At 43.5% G+C, this 20,323-nt stretch overlaps 2 protein-coding genes across 7 annotated transcripts in view; both read left to right on the top strand.

Annotated features, from left to right (window-relative positions):
* The window catches only part of VAMP3 (vesicle associated membrane protein 3), a 226,420-nt gene that overhangs the window by 54,413 nt on the left and 151,684 nt on the right, over nucleotides 1-20,323 (top strand). The window lies entirely within an intron of this gene.
* Nucleotides 10,918-20,323, top strand: part of PER3 (period circadian regulator 3) — a 47,516-nt gene continuing 38,110 nt past the window's right edge. For 5 of the 6 annotated variants that reach the window (XM_075279927.1, XM_075279926.1, XM_075279925.1 and 2 more), the window contains exon 1: nucleotides 10,918-11,124. The gene's annotated coding sequence lies outside the window, so the exon portion shown is untranslated. Of the gene's footprint in view, nucleotides 11,125-17,151; nucleotides 17,182-20,323 lie in introns of those variants that run through there. The other variant, XM_075279924.1, reaches the window with a different exon arrangement.

The raw sequence follows: 20,323 nt of genomic DNA, 5'->3' as shown, positions 1-20,323 counted from the left end.
AGATGAATGGGACTGAGTTTGCAGTATATATTTTGGCCACTACACAGCTCTGCTAGTGCAAACAGCTGATCAGTGGGGGTGCTGGGACTCAACTCAGGATCTAATATTGACTGAACTATGATACGGATAAATAAACAGTATTAGGGAGCCTTCACAAGGAGTAAACGCTTGCTCATTTTGGCAAAATACACATGTAAAAATAAGACTCCCATTTACTTCAATGACATTTTACACGTGTAAAATACACATGTAAAATACACGTGTAAAATGTCATTGAAGTCATTGAAGAAATGGAGGAGGGGACATGAAATGGAGCAGATGAAGGGGGCACTTAAACTGGGGGACATTAAACTGGGGACAACTGGAGGGGGCATTAAAACGTGGGAGTAGCTGGAGAGGGACCTGTCTGCCTCTAGTTGCCCCAGTGTAATCTCCTCCTCCAGCTACCCCCCCCCCAGTTTAATGTCTGCTTCTAGCTGCCCGAGTTTAATGTCCCCCTCTAGTTGCCCCCAGTTTCATGTCCCGCTCCAGCTGCCATTAATTTATTGCCCCCTCCAACTATCCCCACTGCTAATGTCCCCCTCCAGTTGCCCCAGTTTCATGTCACCTCTAGTTTCCCCCAGTTTAAACTGGGACACCAGGAGAGGGACTTAATTCTGTGGGGCACTTGGAAGTGAACATTATAATGTGAGGACATATAATTTACAGTTGACTGTAGGATTATACTGTGTGGGGGCACATGAAAAATGAAACGCACTATGCATGCCGCACATTTTGTCCCTCTTTCTGTTCTTCGAAAGTTGGGAGGTATGCACATATATACATATTAAATATTATATTTGACTAAAAAAATACACACATTTGTCTGAAGTGAAGCTGTTACATTGCTGCAGACTTCTTCCGGTCCCCACACACTAAGATCTAAGGGATGAGACACTGCTGTGAGGGGGAGGGGGAAGTCTGGGCTGCACCGACATGATCTTATAAACTGGTAGGTGTAACTGCTGCTGTATAGTGTCCGGAAGGGTTAAGCAGCTGCACATGATGTCCTGCTGATGTCTTTTCCTCCCTCGATGAAACCGCTAAGCTAGCCCAGGACAAGTTGCATGCATCTTGTTTTTTGTTTTTTTTTTAAAGCGGCCTGTCCTGGACTGGCTTAGGTTACTCAAAATGCTGACCCCGCAGTTGACACGATAATGCTGCCTGAGGCTGTCACCTCACCTCGCCTTCTTAGAGGTGCGGGGCTACTCAGTGTGCATAGAACCTGTCTACAACTGAAACAGCCCCAAGGGAATTTCCACCACCATCAGTTACACCACAGGTCCCCTCAACTCTGCCCCAACTAGGGAGGTGAGCTGAAGAAGTCAGATGAGTGTTATTGGCCACTGGTGACAACTACCACTTCCATCCTCAAGGTTCCCTCTGGTGTCTTGTGGCATGTGTATTCCCCCTTATATTGTTCATAATATAGGGAAATAATCTCTACATTATAAACATGTCCAGTTTTGTAGGCCACGGTAATAATATAGAACAACTTCATTCACCTACAGTCTATATATTAAGTTGGACCTGTTTTTTATGGCATTAAAGGTATTTTACGGGTAATTTTTTTTTTTTTTTTTTTTTTTTTTTAAAAAGGTCTGTTAGTGCTATTAATGGGTTAATAAGTGCACCCAAATATCTTTAGCAGTGTTTTGAGTGATTTCTGTGTTTCTTTGGGAGCTCCTGTCATCTTCTGCATTTGTTTACTGGGTGTAGCTTCCTGTGCTTCTAGTTTACAACTACCATAATGCTTTGTTCCTCCCCCTCCCTCTCTTGCTCACTCCCTCAAACCCCCTCCTTGTCTCCCTAGATAGCTTGCCCACTACTAGCCCTTCCCAACTTACTAAGTAGTTAGCCCCCCCCCCCCCCCCACATCATATTTACCTGTTGCCATGTCTGCTCTTCTTCTTGATTTCCGCCTGGAGTGAGATACTGGCTCTGTGCTGTAGGCCTCCCACACTGCCTGGAGCCAGGCCCAATGTCACTTCCGCAAGGGACATCACAGCTCCAGGGCCGGTTTTAGACAAAATAGGGCCCTGGGCGAGTTTTCAAGCGGGGCCCTAAATTATAAGATACCATATCAATGTCACAATTCGGTAACCAAATACACATATAATCACTTTAAACTATATTTTAATTATATTAAAGAAAATCAATGTAATATAAACCAAACATTATTTAATAGGACTTTAAATTCTGCATTCTAATGGCTGGATTCACATAGATGCATAAAAAAACGCGGTGTCTAGACCACATGGGGCCCCAGGCTTAGGCCTGGTTCACATCTGTGTTCGGGTTTCCATTCGGGGAGTCCGCTTGGGCACACCATGAACAGAAACCTATACGAATTAAAAAGTAGTTACCAAAGGAAACCACATGCAAAGAGAAAAGTGGAACTTGCAGGAAACTAAGTGAAGACCACACGGACCCCTTTATAGTCTATGGGGTCCGTGTATTTTCCTGGTGACTGCTTTTTAATCCGGATTAGGTGTCCGTTAGGGGTGTTCCCAATTGGATTTCCCCAATGGAAATCCGAACGCAGATGTGAATGGGGTCTTAAAGGGGTTTTTGTTACACCAGGAGTAGGCAATTTTAATATTGATGACACCTACACTAAAGTCATACCACAAACTGTAACAATGGGGTGCTGTCATATTGTGCTCCCGGCCACATATGTTTACCACTATTTGCCTGGATACATGTGTACTTTTCCATCAGAAGCAAGATCAGTACACGTGTAACCTATAACTAGAGGTAAATGTATGTGACTGGGGGCAGAGTAAGTATGATGGTGACACACAATGTACCTGGATGCAGCATCTAGTCCCTGGCCTCCGGTACTTTCACTTTTTTGTAAGTGAAACGTGGATTAATTTCATCCACTTTTAATTCCTGGCTGTGCGGTAACGGCAAAACCACAGCCAGGAATTAATGGGTGTCACACTTACCCCAAAGTGACAGCAATGGTGCCTGTGGATGCATTTAGCTGTAGCTTTCACTTTCCTGTATGGAGCTCTTCTGTCCTCTCCTCCTCCTGGGGGAGACTTTGCAGGGTGCAGAGCAGGAGCTGAGCTGAAGAGAGCAAGGCTTCAGATGGCACCGCAGGCCTTGCTGAACAGGAGGCGGGGCGGAGGTGTGGTGGGGGCGGGGCTACAAGATCATAGAGCAACTCATACAGAGCCTTCCCCCGAAGTCCCTGCTTGCACGGCCACTGAGCAGCTACAAGTGTCTACACAACCCAGTGGCCGCTGCACAGTGACTGACCCGACTGTCTGTCAGTGAGAACAGACAGTCCGTCATTCCATTAAAATAGGATGAAATATTAGGCAGCACGGGGGGCCCCTTAGGCTGTCGGGGCCCTGGGCAATTGCCCAGTTTGCCCTCCACCACCACCACCTAACGCCGGCCCTGTATTATAAGAGTTCTATTCTTGTATATAGAGGGTGGAAGTAGTTATATTCTTGCACAGAAGAGGTATTAGTATAGTAGATATATTCTGGTATACAAAAGTAGTATTATAGTAGTTATACTTTTGGACATTAGAGACAGTATTATAGTAGTTATATTTTTGTACAAAAGGAGGCAGCATTATAATAGTTATATTCTTGTACATAATGGCAGTATTATGGTAATTACATTCTTGTACTTATGGACAGTATTATAGTAGTTTTATTATTGTACATATGGGGCAATGTTATTAGTTACAGACTTATGCATAAGGGATAGTTTTATAATTGTTCAATTCTTGAACAATTCATAGTAGTTACGGTATATACTTGTACAGAGGAGGCAGTATTATGGTTGATATATTCTTGTATACATAAGCAGGAAGCAGTATTATAGCAGTTATATTCTTATATATATATATGGGCAGTATTACAGTAGTTACAATCTTCTACATAGGGAGCAGTATTATAATAGTTATATGCTGTATTATACATAAGAATCAGTATTGTAACATATAAATTCTTGTCAACAGGGACAGACTTGGGTTTGGTAATATTGTAGAGAATCTGCCCCACTGTGTCTGCAGCTCCATTATAGAGAACTGTACTTCCATACAGGCCATGTGCAGAAGATCTAAAAGGCACTGGCTCCCTCTTTCTCAATATGTGCCCTACCTAAATGGAACTTCTGTTTTCAAACCATTCATTGTGAAGAGGAATCTGACTAAACACTTGAAGACTTTTTCTCTGCTACTTTTCTATTGTCCTAAGTTTGATCCTTTCATAGACTTTTGTAACATTTCCTAACCTACTTTCCCAGCCCATTGTATCAGTTAAGTGCTCCTCATTAATGCTAATTTATAATGAAAATGGCACAGCAGACACAATGTATTCTGCGGTGCACAGTCTAGAAACGTTACTTTGTGACATCACAGTGACCCTAAAATAACTTTTATTGTATACCTTTATAATGAGCTTTGTATCTATTTCTAAACTTTCAGGCGAGTAATTACTAACGGTTGTTTCCCCCTCCCCTGCTATCTGTAATAACCCTAGGTTCATAAGTCTGCCATTTACAAATCAAAAAGAATCTAATTTAGATGAGCGTATGACACAATCGTAAATGTCTTTGTTATCTGTTATTATGAAACATCCAGCCTTCCTTGCAGAACTAAAAACTCTCCTTCTGGCGTCATCACACTCTCATGAATGGAAAATGAGTTATTTTATTGTGTCAAAGAGCGGAAATCATTATTAAAATGATCAGATAAATGATAGGAGCCGGATAGGTAGTGTAATTGTAACGGGATATCCCTAGCTCAATGGTAGCAATGGCCTGTCTGTTATAAACAGTGATCACCTTTGTAAAGTAGAGAATAGTGGATGACACCGCTTATGTGTGAGTAATCTGCACTTCACATAGACTGTAAGTGAAAGCACATGAACCTGGAGAGCAAGATAATGCTAGGAAATAATGATGGCATAAAGTCACAAACACAAAGTAAACATGAAGTCAACAACTAGTTTGGGAATCCAATTTTTATTAGGGGAACAGTCAGGGAAATCTGTCACAAAGAGCCAGATCGCCAGACAGTTCCCGTTGTCTTCTGATGCTCAAGTTTGACACATTGCAGATCAGGTTGATAGAATACTGATAGGGGCTAATAAGGATCGAGTGGTCATTGGTACAATAGAGAAAATTATCAGTAGACTGGAAGGTCCTTAAAGAGGACCTTTCATCAGATATGGGCACAGGCAGTTCCATATACTGCTGGAAAGCCAACAGTGTGCTGAACTCAGCGCACTATCGGCTTTCCCAATCTGTACCCCGGGTAAAGCGCTAAAGTCCCGGTACCGTAGTGCTTTACAGTCAGAAGGGCGTTTCTGACAGTGAGTCAGGTGCGTCCTTCTCCCCAGCAGCGCCTATCGCGCTGTACAGTGTGAGCGGGAAGGAACGCCCCCTCCCTCTGCTCACAGTGCTCGTCCATAGATGAGTATTATCAGGAGGGGAGGGGGCGTTCCTCCCCGCTCACACTGTGCAGCGCAATAGGCGCTACTGTGGAGAAAGACGTACCTGACTGACTGTCAGAAACACCCTTCTGACTGTAAAGCACTATGGTACCGGGAGCAATAGCGCTTTACCCGGGGCACAGATCGGGAAACAGTGCACTGTTGGCTTTCCAGCAGTATATAGAACTGCCTGTGCCCAATCTGATGAAAGGTCCTCTTTAATAATTATTTCAGAGCTTTCGGATGTAGGTCGAAGGCAAGGGCCTTAAAGAGGACCTTTCATGTCCTCAGGTACATGCAGTTTTATATACCACTAGAAAGCCGACGGTGCACTGAATTCAGCTCACTGTCGGCTTTCCCGTTATGTACCCTTAGGCTGAAAATATCAGTGCTGTTACTGATCTCTGCCCACAGTCTAGCTGGGCTGTGAGGAACTCCCCCCTGACATTACTCATCCATAGCCCTGTACTGTCAGAAGGGGCGTTCCTTACTGCCCAGCCATGATGCTATCTCTGGAATTAATTTAGATAGCACTTAGTGTCACATGTCCGAAATATAACTGTTTGCAGTGACCTCTCCTACCGTCATTTTCTCTATATGTTACACAGCCCCCTCCTCCATACACAGTAACCTGCAGCCTTTTATGGCTCAGTAACGAACCCAGGACCCACACCTGGGGCTGAGGCCTACTCAAGATCTGTCCTGGACCACACATAAGTCAGAAATCTGGGGGAGATATACCGGGACTCCAGCACTCTGCCTGTCACCTTCTAACAATACATACATGTAGGTCAGGTGTATTTGTCATATAAATAGATATATGGAGTCAATTCTTACATCCTCTCCAGTCCCTGATTTATCAGTAGGCTTAAAGCATATACATAAAACCTAATCATATAATGAATAATTTTGCAGCTTCATCCTATACTGTTATTGTATATGTATCCTCACAGTTATTAAGATCTTTATTTGCTCTCAGTGACTAAACACTTCCATCATATTTAACAGGGACATGCATATATTATGGTGCATTAACCACATAATGACCATGCCTGTTTGTCACTTAAAGGCTACTTGCATACCTAAAGGGAGCCTGTCACCAGCACCTATCAACCCAGCCCTGCATCTAGATAGGTGAAGGTTGTGCATGAAAGACTTTTTCATCCGACTGTTTCAGTTTAAAAATGACATACACCTAACAGACCCCATTACAGTCTATGTGGTCTGCCAGGTTCTGTGTGTAACTCCTGTAGATGTCTGCCTTTCCATTGTTCGGGTCCCCCAACAGAGCCAAACAATGGAGAAGCGATGCTAGTGTGAACCTAGCATAACCTGGTCTGGCTACTACGCAGAGAATAGTGCTGTCTTTTCAAATTAATCCATGTAAAATAACAAAAAAAACTTGATGATTTTAAATTTGTCTGAAGTCTATATAGAATAACGACTTGAAGACATTTCTGAGACAGTTATTTCCAAGGGTTTCCAGGTCTGTGTTCTCCGTAGCACAGACTGAAATAGTGCATACAGTAATTCTTTCCACAAAGACTGTGTATCAGTGTGAAAAAAACAGGTCATGTGACTTTGACTATAGCACATCCATGTAAAGTCCTTGTGAGTCTAGATGGGCAGCAACACAAAGACTATAAATATGTTTGCATAAATTGTCCCTTAGGCAATTTGCATACTGATGGTAGGTGTGGAATAGCCTTTCTAAAGGCTATGCAAGGATGTGATTAGTTAAAAATGACTTTCCCTAATGATTGAACCCCTTTAATAATTCTGGTGCGTCTTACAAGGTCCCATGCTACAAAACTGAAATCAAGTGACACTTGGCCGGCTAAAAGGGCTCTAACTATGTTGTCTATCCCCCCCCCCCCCCCTTCTTCCTCCAGTTCGTCAAGGGTAGCAACCCTATTTCCTTAATGCTATTGTTTTGGTTCCCAATAGACGTTTTAATTGCTGGGGTGGTTCCCCCCCTGGTGTATGTCTTATTTCTGACCCCGCGTGGCCTCTTGGTGGGACCTTGGGCGTATGGCCATTTTTCTTTTTGTTTGATACTCATGTTTTGATTATTGATGCAAAATATATTGGGGAAGGGTTCCTCAATGTATAAACCAGCCATGTTTTGATTATTGTACTGTATTCTCTGTTTTCTTTGAAAAATTTCATAAAATTTGATTATACCTAAAAGGGCTCTAACTAGAAGTATGTGTCCCCATGTATTGGACTGTAAATTGTCATTGATTTTTGTTGCAGAATTCATAAATTGTTCCTAAGGCTGAATCCGCATGATGGGAAAATGCAGTGTGTATATTGTGGTAGGAAAATGCTGCTTTTTAGGGTCTCAGCAAAGTCAATGAGATTTTATTGTATTTCCTCCCAATATTACAGAAGAAAATGCTGCATTTTCAAGAAAACGTGGTTTTAAAAAATGCAGCAAGTTAATTTTACCTGTGAAAAGTTGAAATCTTCCGATAGACTTGTAAGGCAAAAGTGCCAACGTCAGTGGAAAGCAATGAAAAATGCAAGTGTTTTTCCAACATTTTTTCTACTGTGTTTTTCAGTGTTTTTTCCATGTGTTTTTAGCTGCGATTTGTTATACATGGCTCAACACTCAATCTTCACAACCATGTGGTAGAAATTTTTTAACACTAATCACTTGCTTGCATTCAAATCAACTACTGTGCCTTGTTTGGCTCCTATAAAGTCTCACCCCGCAACATTTTAGAGACTGTAAATCAGAAACGTCTACAGAAGGATTCATTTCTGCCATTTATCAACTCCTTTCCTGTCCAGTAGGATTACCTCCAGGGCACAAATACATGGCCTTATGGGAGGGAGCTCTAGGCCACCTGATTTCCCTTGGTCAATGACAAATTATATAGTCGCGTGGTATAAAATCCTTGTCCTGTGTGACATTCTGGGAGATGCAGTTGAAGCGTCTTATGCAATAGTATCACACGCCAGCTTTACTGCACTCTCTGCTCTGAATCCCACCATTCCCCAAGTTTGTTGGTGATGCCTCACCAAGATGGCCACACTTTACCATATATTTTGGACTTGTCCCCTGATATATGACTTTTGGAGGAGCGTGAAGGCTTAGTTCACACGTGAATACCATGTGGCGTAATTTGGTCCAGAAAAAAAAAAAGCTTCCTAATTAGGAAGCAGTTTTTGGACCTTGAGGCGTTTTTTGGAGCGGTTTTTGGTAAAAACTGCTTCAGAAAATGCCAGGCGGTTTTTCCCTCCCGGACAGTGAATGGACCGTAAAAAATCACATCGGTTTTTGCCTCCCATTCACTTCTATTGACTTCCTGTGGCAGAATCCGCCTCAGGAAAGGTCATGTCACTTCTTTTTTCCACTAGCGGCAAAAAAACGCTAGTGGATAAACGAACGCTAGCAGTCTCCATAGACCACCATTGTGAGGGGGCGGATTATGATGTGGATTCTGCGTCATAATCCGCCCCCTCTGTGCCTGTGTGAAAAGTTCTTCTTGATCCCCTGTTGTACCCACTTAAAAGGTTTTTATGGGCAAAAAATGTTAGTTCTATTAAGGGCTTGTTCACATCTGCACCCTGGTCTCCGTTTTGCAGGTTTCTGTTTCCTGCCCGAAACTGGGAAGGAAACGGAAATCTGCAGGCATTTTTCAAACCCATTCACTTGAATGGGTTTGAAAAGTGTCCGGCCGTGAGCGCCGGTGAGCGTTTTGTGCTCTCCGCGGCTAAACCATTTTTTTTTTTAACCGGACACAAGGTCGGAAATGCAGAACTTTGTGTCTGGTTAAAAAAAAAACTGTTTCGCTGTGGAGAGCACAAAACGCTCACCAGCACTCACCAGCTCAGAAGACGGAAAGCTGAGAACGGAGACCAAGGCGCAGGTGTGAACCAGCGTAATGGGTTAATAAATGCACGCTGAGTGATTTCTGGGTGTCTCTGGGAGCTCCAGGTTTCTTCTGCATTTGTTTACAAGCTACAGCTTCCTCCTATGTAACTTCTACACTAGCTACTTCTCACCTCGCTTCCCTCTTCTTCCTCTCTCCCTCCCTGTCTCTCTAGCTATTCCGTTCACAACTACTAGCCCTTCCCTACCTACTCAGCTCAACCCCCAACCTCATTATATACTTACCTATCTTGCTTCCATTCTTCCTCCTGTGGGGCAGCTCATCCTTCTTTTCTGACTGCCGATGCGTGCTATAGACCTAGCACTGCTCTGTAGCCGACGATCCACCTCTACTGTGCAGGTCTCTGATGCTGCTTCCACGCCTGCGCAATATAGGTGGATTATCGCGTGCACAGAGCAATACTGGGTCTATAGCACGTTCCGCCAGTCAGAAAACAGGGAGGAGCCATCTTGCAGGAAAAAGCTTGGAAGGAAGAAGATAGGTAAGTATGATGGAGTGGATGGGGAATAGTAGTGACGTTCTGTTTCCGGAAACGGAGAAATGGATCATGACCGGATAACCAGCAAATGTCCCTGGGACCGCGCCCAGGGATATGGGTAAATATACATTTTTGATAAATCATGTTATTTAAAAAGTAGGCGGTGGGGGGGGGGTGATATGTGATATTACGTGCTTCTTTTTTTCGCCCCTCCCATGTTTTTTGTTAATGTTTTGGAAAATGTTCAATAAAAACTAGTTATAAAAAAAATGTATATCAATTACTGTGAATCACGTGACTTATTTATGATGGTCTGTTTTAACGGACGTCTTATTTTTTTCCTGTTTTCACAGATCCTTCTATAGTCTCAAGTCTATGAGGAATCTATGAGGAATCCATGAAAATGGGCGCAAAATAGCGATGAGAAATCTCCTTTTTACCCTGGTTGTTTTGCACATTGTAACAACTGAAACGAAAACTGGAACGTTTGTTCTGTGACATTTTGTGAGACATTTCTAGATTTTTTTTTATCATATTTTTTATATTCACACACAAATCTTTATTGATTTGGCATTTTATGAAGATTGTGATTTATAGTTTTTTCCATAGTGTCAGTGAGTCACATTTCCGATTGAAATGTGAACATTCTGGGGCAAGAGGCTGTAAAATACCACCAGTGCAGAATGTCAGCGTTTTGAGGTGAGGGGCCCTGAGGTGAACAAGTCTCGGCCATGTCTATTATCACGACTATGAGGACAACACTGCGAGCCCGCAGCCCCTCCTCCGCTAGACAGTCCTCACCGAGGGCGGGAGGGGCTTTAGAACAGAATGGGCGTGTCCTTTACTCGCCCCGCCTCTTTGTGCTCAGCTCCTCAGCTGTTTATGTAACGTGCCCAGACAGGTGACAGACTACCGTGTCCCGGAAGCAGCGCCAATGGTCGGATTTATAAAGATCCTCCTTGGCCACGCCCCAACCAATGACAGATCAGCGGGCCGGAATGTGCAGCCAATGGGAAGGAGGAGGGCGGTGTCTCGTCACGTTGCAGGGTGAATGTGTGTTGTGTGTGAGAGAAGATGGGGAGTCAGAAGGGGAGCGGAGTGTGAGGCGGCTGTCGGGCCCACCACTGTCTGCTTCTTACCTGCCTCACAGCTTTACCCTGCTGGGGGGCGACTCGGACTGTGCCCAGTTTCGCCTGGTTTGGAGGCCTCGGATATAACATGAGGAGCCCTGGGAGCTGGCACCTGGGTAAGTGCTGGCCATGTGGGTGACTGTGCCCGTTACAATAATGATGTGTCTGTATATGTGTGTTATCTATCTGTATACTGGGGGTATGTGATCTGTCTATGGCATATATTGTTCAGCCTGGCATTGCCCACCTACATGTAATAGTGCCCATGTGCCCCATAGCTATGACCTGCTGGTTGGTATTAGCCCCTTCCCCTAGTCTTACCCCTTATAATACCTATTCATCCCCTGCTAGGTGCAAATATGTGCCAACTGCACTAAGAATAAGGGGTAAATATGGCCAAGACAAATGCCCACCTGCCCGCCAGCATGGTGGTAGATATGACTAGAAGGGTCATTGGCTCGGATGGATTGTTGCAGCTTCTATTACTATGACATTGGCCTGGGTATTGGGTAGGGGGTGCCAGCAGGATGGGGCAATGCCCAGAATATATCTGTGTGATATTCCTAATACATGCTGCTTGGTCATCACCTTGGAAATCAATGACTTTGTGATTTATGGAAATGTAAAATAATTGCCGAAAGGGGTCGCCCCATTTACCTCCCTGATTGGGGTCCCAGGTTGTCCTCTCCATATCGCCATCTCCAGACATTGCTGTATTGTGCTAGGCTGGGAGTTGTAGTTCCCGAATTCTTTAGATCCCCCTGCAGTGGTGTTATGGCTGCACATGGCAGTGTGGTGTGACACATTATTGGGGGCTGCCGTGCCTTGCTGTGCCCATGTTCCCTGCTTGCAGGGTGACTGGATACCAGAGCGGGGATGGGACCATAAAGGGGATTATTTTTTCCATTGTTGATCAATGAGGACGTCAGAAGCTCCTGAGCAGAGCCGGTGACAGGATCATGTGGATTCCATGGAGGGGACACATGACAACATGCCTGGCCGCCTGTGCCTGCTGCTTAGCCGTGTCCTTACAGCTCTGACCTGCAACCTGTGTGTCACCAGCTAACGGGAAACTGCACAGGATTTTTAACCAGTCGATTGCTAACGTTTATTTGCAGGCACTTGATGTAAAACTATGCTGGTAGTTGAGATTCTGCACAAGCTCTGGAGCTTCAGGTTGCTGACCCCTGATTGCGTTGCTTTGTGGGGAGGGGTACTCAGTGGGCAAAGTTGCATGGGGTCACCATTGCTTGCAGACTCGGCTAGGGTTATCAGTTCGTGCTGAGAGCTGCAGATTGCCAGTCATATAGAGGGCAACTTGGGGGCTGTCAGGGTTTGCTGTGAATTGTTGTTCAACTACATTTCTATGATTTAACATATTGCTATGGTGAGTGACATCCTGCTCTTAAGCCGGGGAGAAGGGTTATTTGAGTATGTATTTCTGGGCAGGGGGTTAGCAGTAACCTAGGAAATACAGGTGCAGAGTTTTGTATCCCTGCCCCTCTTGTAAAGTTTCACAATATAAGGCTAAACCTCACAGTGCTCGATCCCATTAGGGTCTGTGAGCAGTGTATGGTGTCTGTGCCAGACACATGCAGCGGATTGGCACTTATGGCAGAGCCAATGAGAGCGTCGGGCTCAGGCTGATCTCTCTATTGGTCCTTCACTGATCGGAAACTCTCAGGCTTGGGGATTCACGTGAAGCAGACATGCTTTTCTGAGACGCTGGGCTTTGCACATGCCACCACCAGCAGCAGAGTCTCCACGCTCTTCTCAGATCTATGTGTAAACACATGTGTATGAGTACAGTGTGCACATAGATTGGGATTCCCTTAATCCGCCATCTGACAGTTCAGAAAGATGGATCGTTCAGCTCAGCAATATTGTGTGACATTTCTAAAGACCAGTTGCAGAGGAATGAGCGGATAGGAAGATGATTTGTTTTCTGACCCAGCAGATCGGGTGGCATTGTAATGTCCGCTGCAGTAACCAGGACCCATCTGGAAGATATCTGAGCTCATCCTTAGTATATAGCAGAGAGCTACATGAATACAAATACCATTATTTGTTATTTTTTTCCTGATTGTTGCCTCCATTGCCGTGATATTAGCTTTTTTCCTTATATGCTAATGAGTTCTTTGGTGTCACTTTTGTTCTTATTGCACCAAAGAGCTACGTCCCTGATATGACTGGCAGGTAAAGGGATGGAGAGTCTGGAAAGCAAAGCTCTTTGGTGTGATGAGAGCAATGGTAACACCCCTTGTTGCACTAAACAGCTCATTAGCATATTGGGGTAACGGCTAATATCTCAGCATTGGAGGCACCGACTGGGAAAGCAGATATCCCCCTGATCATCAGCTGTCTCTCTGTGCCTATAGCTTAATAGAGACTGTTCTGGGGACAGACTTCCTTCAAAGGGTTTTGGCTCTACAATGTTATTACCTTATCTTTACACTCTTCTGACATATGGCTTTCACAGACTTTTTTTTATTTTTTTGAACAGCCCTCAATTAATGTGAATGAAGCTGTTCACATTAAGGGTGCATTCACACGGAGGAAAATGGCGCTGAATTTAGTGTGGAATTTCAGCGCTGAAAAAAAAGCCTCCCATTGACTTCAATGGCTTTTCAGCACTGAAATTCCTCACCATTTTCCTCCGTGTGAATGCACCCTTACTGATTCCTTAGTGAATACCATCTACACATAGCACAAAAAATATGCGCAGCGGACCCACACTTTTTCCTACAGCCCTTTTTTTTTCTGCTGCAGCCCACTACATGGGGCTTTAGCCTTAGGCCGGGGCGTAAATGCTGTGATCACGGCGTTTTACAGTTAGTGCAAAGTGGATGGAATTCTAGCGAATCCTATTCCCAATTTGTGGTAAAAACGGCAGTGCAGACTCATTGTGATTTTCAAAACCAGCACAGTTTTGGAAATCGCAGCATGTCAATTATTCCTACGGAAACATCAGTGTTTTTCTCATAGGTATAATTGTAACAGAATGTCCGTGGAGGAAAACTGAGAACTTTCTGTCTAAAGTGCTGTGCTTTAAAAAAAGCACTGCCGCTTTTTTAACTTTTTTAGAAAGTTTTTGAAAATTTAAGACTGTTCAAGATTTTTTTTTTTTTTTTTTTTTGGGGGGGGGGGGGTAAAAATTGGCCGCTAAGAAGCAGCTGGGATCATGTAAGAAAATAACTTGTATTCACCTGGTATTTCCCCCATTGTTAGCCATCCTATAGTAATGATATGCCAACTAGCCACAGTGGTTATTGCAGCCAGTCACTGACCTCTATGGTGAAGGCAGTATGGATGGCTACAGGGCACATGTAAGATGTCGGCACTTCACGACTGCAGGATAGCCAAGGGTATATTCACACTGAGCGTTTTGCAGGCTGAATTTGAGGCGCAATTCACCTAAAAAAAAAAAACACCTCTCATTCATTTCAATGGGAGTCAGTAGTAGCTAGAAGAAAAAAAAGTGACCTGACCTATCTTCGGGTGGATTCTGCCTTGAAAAACCCATTGAAATCAATGGGAAGTAAAAAAAAAAAAAAAAAAAGTAATTTAACACAATTTTTGAATTTTTGTGGGTTTTTTTTTTTTTTTTTTTTTACAAAAACTGTATCAAAAGCTGTGAGTGTTTATATTGCAATAAAAAAAAGTCAAAAATCGCATCATGTAAAAAAAAAATGCTTAAAATTTTTTCCTGCTGCAGGTTTTTTTTAGCCTGCAAAAAACTGTGTGAGCATATCCTGAGAGTGACTGGCAAAATCAAAGCAGTAGGGAACTTACTAAGCAATTGTAAGTTGTTTTATAACTTTTCTTGCTTTGTGGCAATTTTTCACAGAGTGTGTTTTTGTTTTTTTTGTTTTATTCTATTTTAAATGGTGCATACTGTAATGGGTTAAATTGGATGTCCAAAACTCCATGTGTATTGGATAGTAATGACTTATACGCAAGAATATGTCATCAATATCTGATCAGTGGGGTATACATGGGGTCTTGGCAATATGGACCCTCGGAAGCGTCAGAACAGCAGTGAGGGGAAAATGGCTTCTTTTGTTTAACTCATTCTGCTTTTTTTTTTTTTTTTTTTTTTTTAATGTAGATTGTGCGCCCACTTAGATCTCACAATGTATATTTTTTTTTCCCTATCAGTGTGTCTTTTTGGAATATGGGATGGAAATCCATACAAACACAGGGAGAACATACAAACTCCTTGGGTTTTTTTGCCCTTTGTGGGATTTGAACACCGGGACCCAGCGCTACAAGGCTGCAGTGCTAACCACTGAGCCACCGTGTGGCCCCTATTCTACTTCTTTTTATCCCGCTGAACATCCCCTTTAATGAGGTTGAGCAGTGCTGATAGGAGACATCAGTATGACCTGCGGGCTCTATGAGTATTTGCTGCAGACTGGTTTGTCACATTGTGGACTCCTGTTGCCTTGTACTGCAGCCTGTAGGGCCAATGCTTCTGCACAAGGGAATTGTTATCTGAGCAATATTCCAATGATATATTAGATGCCGAGCAAAATTTAGCAAAGTGTAGTCTGCCCAGGTTCTCGTATGGCATTTTTTGGTTTGTGGATCAGACAGTAGTCATGGAGCTTATTCATACCTCCACACTGGACATTGTTGTGTTGTCCTTGTTGTCATAGACTGCATGTGAACCCATTGATGTTAACTAGCAAATGCAGATGTTTGTTCTTTTACCATGTAACAATGGTCCATGGGAAAAGTATGGAGACACGCTATATTTTTGCCCAGTTTGTGGACCGAGGCTGCCCCTTAAAGCCCCTGAAAATCTCGGGCAACACATGAATGCCATCCGCCTGCTGTCTATGTATTTATTTATTTTTCTGATCCAGAGACATTGGAAAGTATGGAAGATTTAAAGGGGTTTTCCGGGTAAAATTTTATTTTATTTTTTAAAATTTCTATTGGTGTTATTAATGGGTTAATAAATGTACCTATATACTTTTCAGTGTGTTTTGAGTGATTTAAGGGCGTCTCTGGGGGCCTCTAGTGTCTCCTACTTTGGTTGACCTCCTTTTGCTTCCTACTATGTAACTTCCTAACCCCTCTCGCCTCTCTCCCCATACACCCCCTCCCCGTCTAGCTATCCTTCCTATCCTGTACCCTACCTGGACCCTACCTACTCAGCCCAACTCCCAACCCTTACATTACATCCTGTACTGTGTGTGCGCTCCTTCTCCACCGACGAGTCACTTCTACTGCGCATGCGTAGAACCGCAGTAGAGGTGATTTACCAGCAGCAGTGGGCGCACCCTGCCAGTACATGAGGAGGACCCGTTTCGCCAGAAGACGCCGTGGATGGGTAAGTATGAGTGAAGTGGATGGCGGGAGTAGTAGTGATGATCCGTATCCAGAAATGGGGAAACGGATTGTCACCGGATCAGAAAATGTACATGAGTAAATATGCATTTTTTTATTAATGTTATTTTGATTTCACAATATCCTGGACAACCCCTTTTAATTAAAAAATAAAAAAAATCCCTTAGTGGAGCCCGTCTCTTCTAGGAGGGAGGTACAGCCCATTTCTTTCTGGCTGTCCTCACCAGTGCGGTCTAATGTAATTGAGCTGTCATTGCTGGAAATAATCCACTGCTTGGCATGTTGGCGTACATAGACTTCATAAAAAATAAAAGTGAAATAGGATTCCTGCACTTTGTGGGTCTTTTCTAGCACGACACGCCCATATCTTTATTTCTCGCCTTATTGGGGTTACTATATTAGACGGATGGATCCTTTCTGAGTACTTACTACCTATAAGGAGGAAGAGGTAGATCCTGAGCCGCCCCTTTTCTGTGGACCCCCATGGCAGCTCCATACAACTTCTGCTGTGCGTCAGGAAATTCCATTATGTGACCCATTTATCAGTGCCATGTGCTCAGGTTACAGTCAGTAGGCGATACCCTTTTTTGTACTAGGTCTAGAAGCGGGTGTATCTTGTACAATAAGTACAGTACGGTACCATGTGTACTTGCAGCGTGCGAGTTGGAAGGGCATGTTCCTAAATCTTAATCACGTCCCTCCTCCGCTGGGCGTCCTCTCTATGGATCCACCCCCATTAAGTACTTTGTGTGAAGTTTAGAAAGATGTTTCAGTGTTTCTCTGGCCGGGGTTTAGATCACTTGTTGCGCTCCTTGATGGTAAGTTCTTGGGATTTATTTCACTGTTTCTACTTTTCTATACTTTCTTATATGTTAAAGTTTCTCTCTCCGGGGGCTGATATAATGGGGCTTTAGAACAACACATTACTATCATCAGGACTTAAGTGTTTTTCGGGTGAGTCAGCTCTTGGTATTTGTTGTCTAGGAAAGTGGCGTTCTTTCAGTATTAACGCTTCGGTGTCCAGCGATGATTTTTATATATACATAACATCAACATATTTATGGCGCTGTCCTGGGAGCATGCTGGCATTGGGGAACACTTACTCCGTGAGGGGCTTATGATCACAACGCTGACCTGACATGCATTCTTTCGGGATGGACACATAGAAACCTATTACTATGGGAGGAAATCGAGAACCTGGAGGAATCTGCAAGGACAACGTTCCCGCTCCTTACTGATGTTACCTGTGGTTATATCGGAGCCCAGGACCCCAGTGATGGAAAGGCCATGACTTTGTCTCGTGAATGTCAGGAATAAGCAAATTTAGGGGCAGATAAGAGAATTTTTAAGATATGAAGCCTCAAAGGTTATTCTCATTTTATAAGGCACTAGATGTAAACATGGCATGTTTCTATTCAGTTACCGCAAACAAAGATCTTGAAAATCGGCAGACTTGTTAGACAGCATGTATTAGAGAACGGTTTCATCTCATGGTTGGTGTATCAAATGTCAGATTTTTATTAACTCTTGATGTGGTTTTTAAGCACCAAGATGTAATAATTCCTTATTCTTGTAATGACTTAATATGTATATACCCTTTAAGAGTGGATTCTCGACCTCTGATAACCCGGATTAGTGCGTTGTCAGCAATAGAGGGGCTTCCCTTTATTTTCTACTTTGGGATGAATATAGTTGCGGGGGGATGTCTCTTTAGGGCTCTCTATATACAGATAGGTAGTAGTAGCTATATCTACCTTTACCAGCAGAGGGCAGTACTTCTTCATACAGTCGGTGGAGGATCAGGATACCACTCCCTGCCACTATAAATATGGCAAGTCCCCTTTAGTGCCAGGGGAACCACAAATGAACCATTGTACCCATTCAGATCAGTGGGCAGATATTGATTTCTGTGGGTCCTCTTAGACAGTCCTGTTCTGCTGATTCTTATGAAGAGGGTCTTGATTGGGGGACCCCCACCCCTTTGCCATAAAGGGCATAGTTCAGCCTTCATTCCAGTAGTATGCTGCTGTCATCCCCATGGTCCACCATGGCCAGGGAAGCTCCCCCCCCCCCATAAATTGGGGGTACAGTTTTGCACATTATGTATTACGAAATTTCTGTCACATGTGAACATGCTTCCTAAACGTGAAAGCCGTTTATTTAATACTATTCTACTGTACAGATTGTATCTTTCCCCCCTAACCTGGCAGCCGTACGCCCTTGCCACAAAGCACTGAGGCGCTGCCAGTTTTTTGTTCCAGCCGTGGGTTACGTAATCCAGCACTTACACCTGTGGCATTGAACATTGTGTTCAGATTTGTTTTCTCTGTTCTGTCCTACAAATATTCCATGTGATAAGATTCGGAACAGGGATAAGGACACGTGGATGGCACGTATGGGGTCTGGGCATAGGGAGGGTGAACTATAGGAAGTGGAAATCCGTTTGGGGGACGACTACTTCAGAGGTAACTTTGGAATGGGAGATGGAAATGTAAAGCTGTCGTATCTGTTGGCTTGGGGGTCTCTTACCTGTATTGGGACTACAACTCCCAGGCTGTATATTTGTTCTACAGTCTTTCTAACAAAGGCGAATCTACAATCCCTCACATTCCTCTACTGTTCTCCTACTACAGTATATTGGGGTCCTAGGTTGGAATTCAGTGAAGGAGCGGAAGGGCTTGGTTATTGAAGATCCCGCAATATTGTAGCACTATTAGAATTAGGATTAATTTGTGAAATCTGTTGTATTGGAGATTTTGTGGCGTCTTTAGTTTACCTTTGACACCAACTTTCTGTCGGTGTGTAGACCGCAGCTTCTTTATTAAAAGATAAATGTGAATCATAAAGGGGGACTTGAGAAACAGCCATCAGATACTTTTTGGTACAAAAAAAGTAGTCGTCCCACTAACAAGTTCACAGGATCGAGCGTCCGATCTCTGGGAATCCCACGGCTGGAGATACTTGCCCTTTATTAATTCAGACATTTATTATATGTCAAATAATTCCATCAAAAGTAGCTGAGGGATCCGTGTACTGTACCGTGTGCTTACATGTTTGTATGTAATAGAAATCAATAGAAAACAACCTAGCAATAGTTTATTTCTATGTGTGTTTGTCTTTGTATTTGTAGCTACATTGTAGCCAGTGTTAGAACTTGTTGTGACTGTAACTTGCTCCCCACGTTGTCCTGTAGCGTCTGTACTTCCTCCCTAGACCTTGGAGAACAGCCTCACGTGTAGCAGCGCCTGTGTACAGTACAGTATGTTCAGCCAGTAGGTGTGTCATCCGGTATCAGACAACTCATACTGTACAGTGTACAGGACGTGCCCCAAAGTATGTAACCTTACCACAAGATGCATCACCTCACCCGCTAGACCTTCAAGAACAAATTGTTTATTTCTTTAAGTGCCCCCCCTTCCACGCATTTCTCCCGTCATAACTTGCCATCAGTGCAAACACATATGTAAAGAAGGGAGATAACGCGGTGAAGCGATGCCTACGTATGGAGTTAAAAATGACTGCAAATTGCTGGGTAAGTATAGAGGGGGGCTTGAAAACCGGAAGCATTTGGATTCCTTTTAGCCGCCTAATAACAATCTAATTACAATCATTACTATTCGTATCAGGGGTTTTATATTGCACATTAACGTCATAGGACGGCTGCAGGGATAATGAGAGCCAGGGCGCTTAGGAAATAGACTTTTTGTCAGAAAGTGGCAGGAGAGTCTTTGGAACAAGTTTTTGCACTGAAACACATGGGGAGAAGATGGCGGTAGGAAGATATTCCTATTAATCCAGCATGCAACAGTCCAGTAATTCTGACGGTCTAAAATCCTGACTTGGGCTAAGGCCCCACGTTGTGGAAAAGCAGATTTTGTCGCAATTTTTTTTTGAGCCAAAGCCAAGAGTGGATTGAGCAGAAGGGAGAAGTATAAGAACTTTATACATATCTCTAGAGAT

Source organism: Leptodactylus fuscus, chromosome 6 (assembly GCF_031893055.1).
Source record: "Leptodactylus fuscus isolate aLepFus1 chromosome 6, aLepFus1.hap2, whole genome shotgun sequence".
In the NCBI taxonomy this organism is placed as follows: Eukaryota; Metazoa; Chordata; class Amphibia; order Anura; family Leptodactylidae; genus Leptodactylus; species Leptodactylus fuscus.
This window is presented reverse-complemented; position numbering and strand designations above follow the sequence as displayed.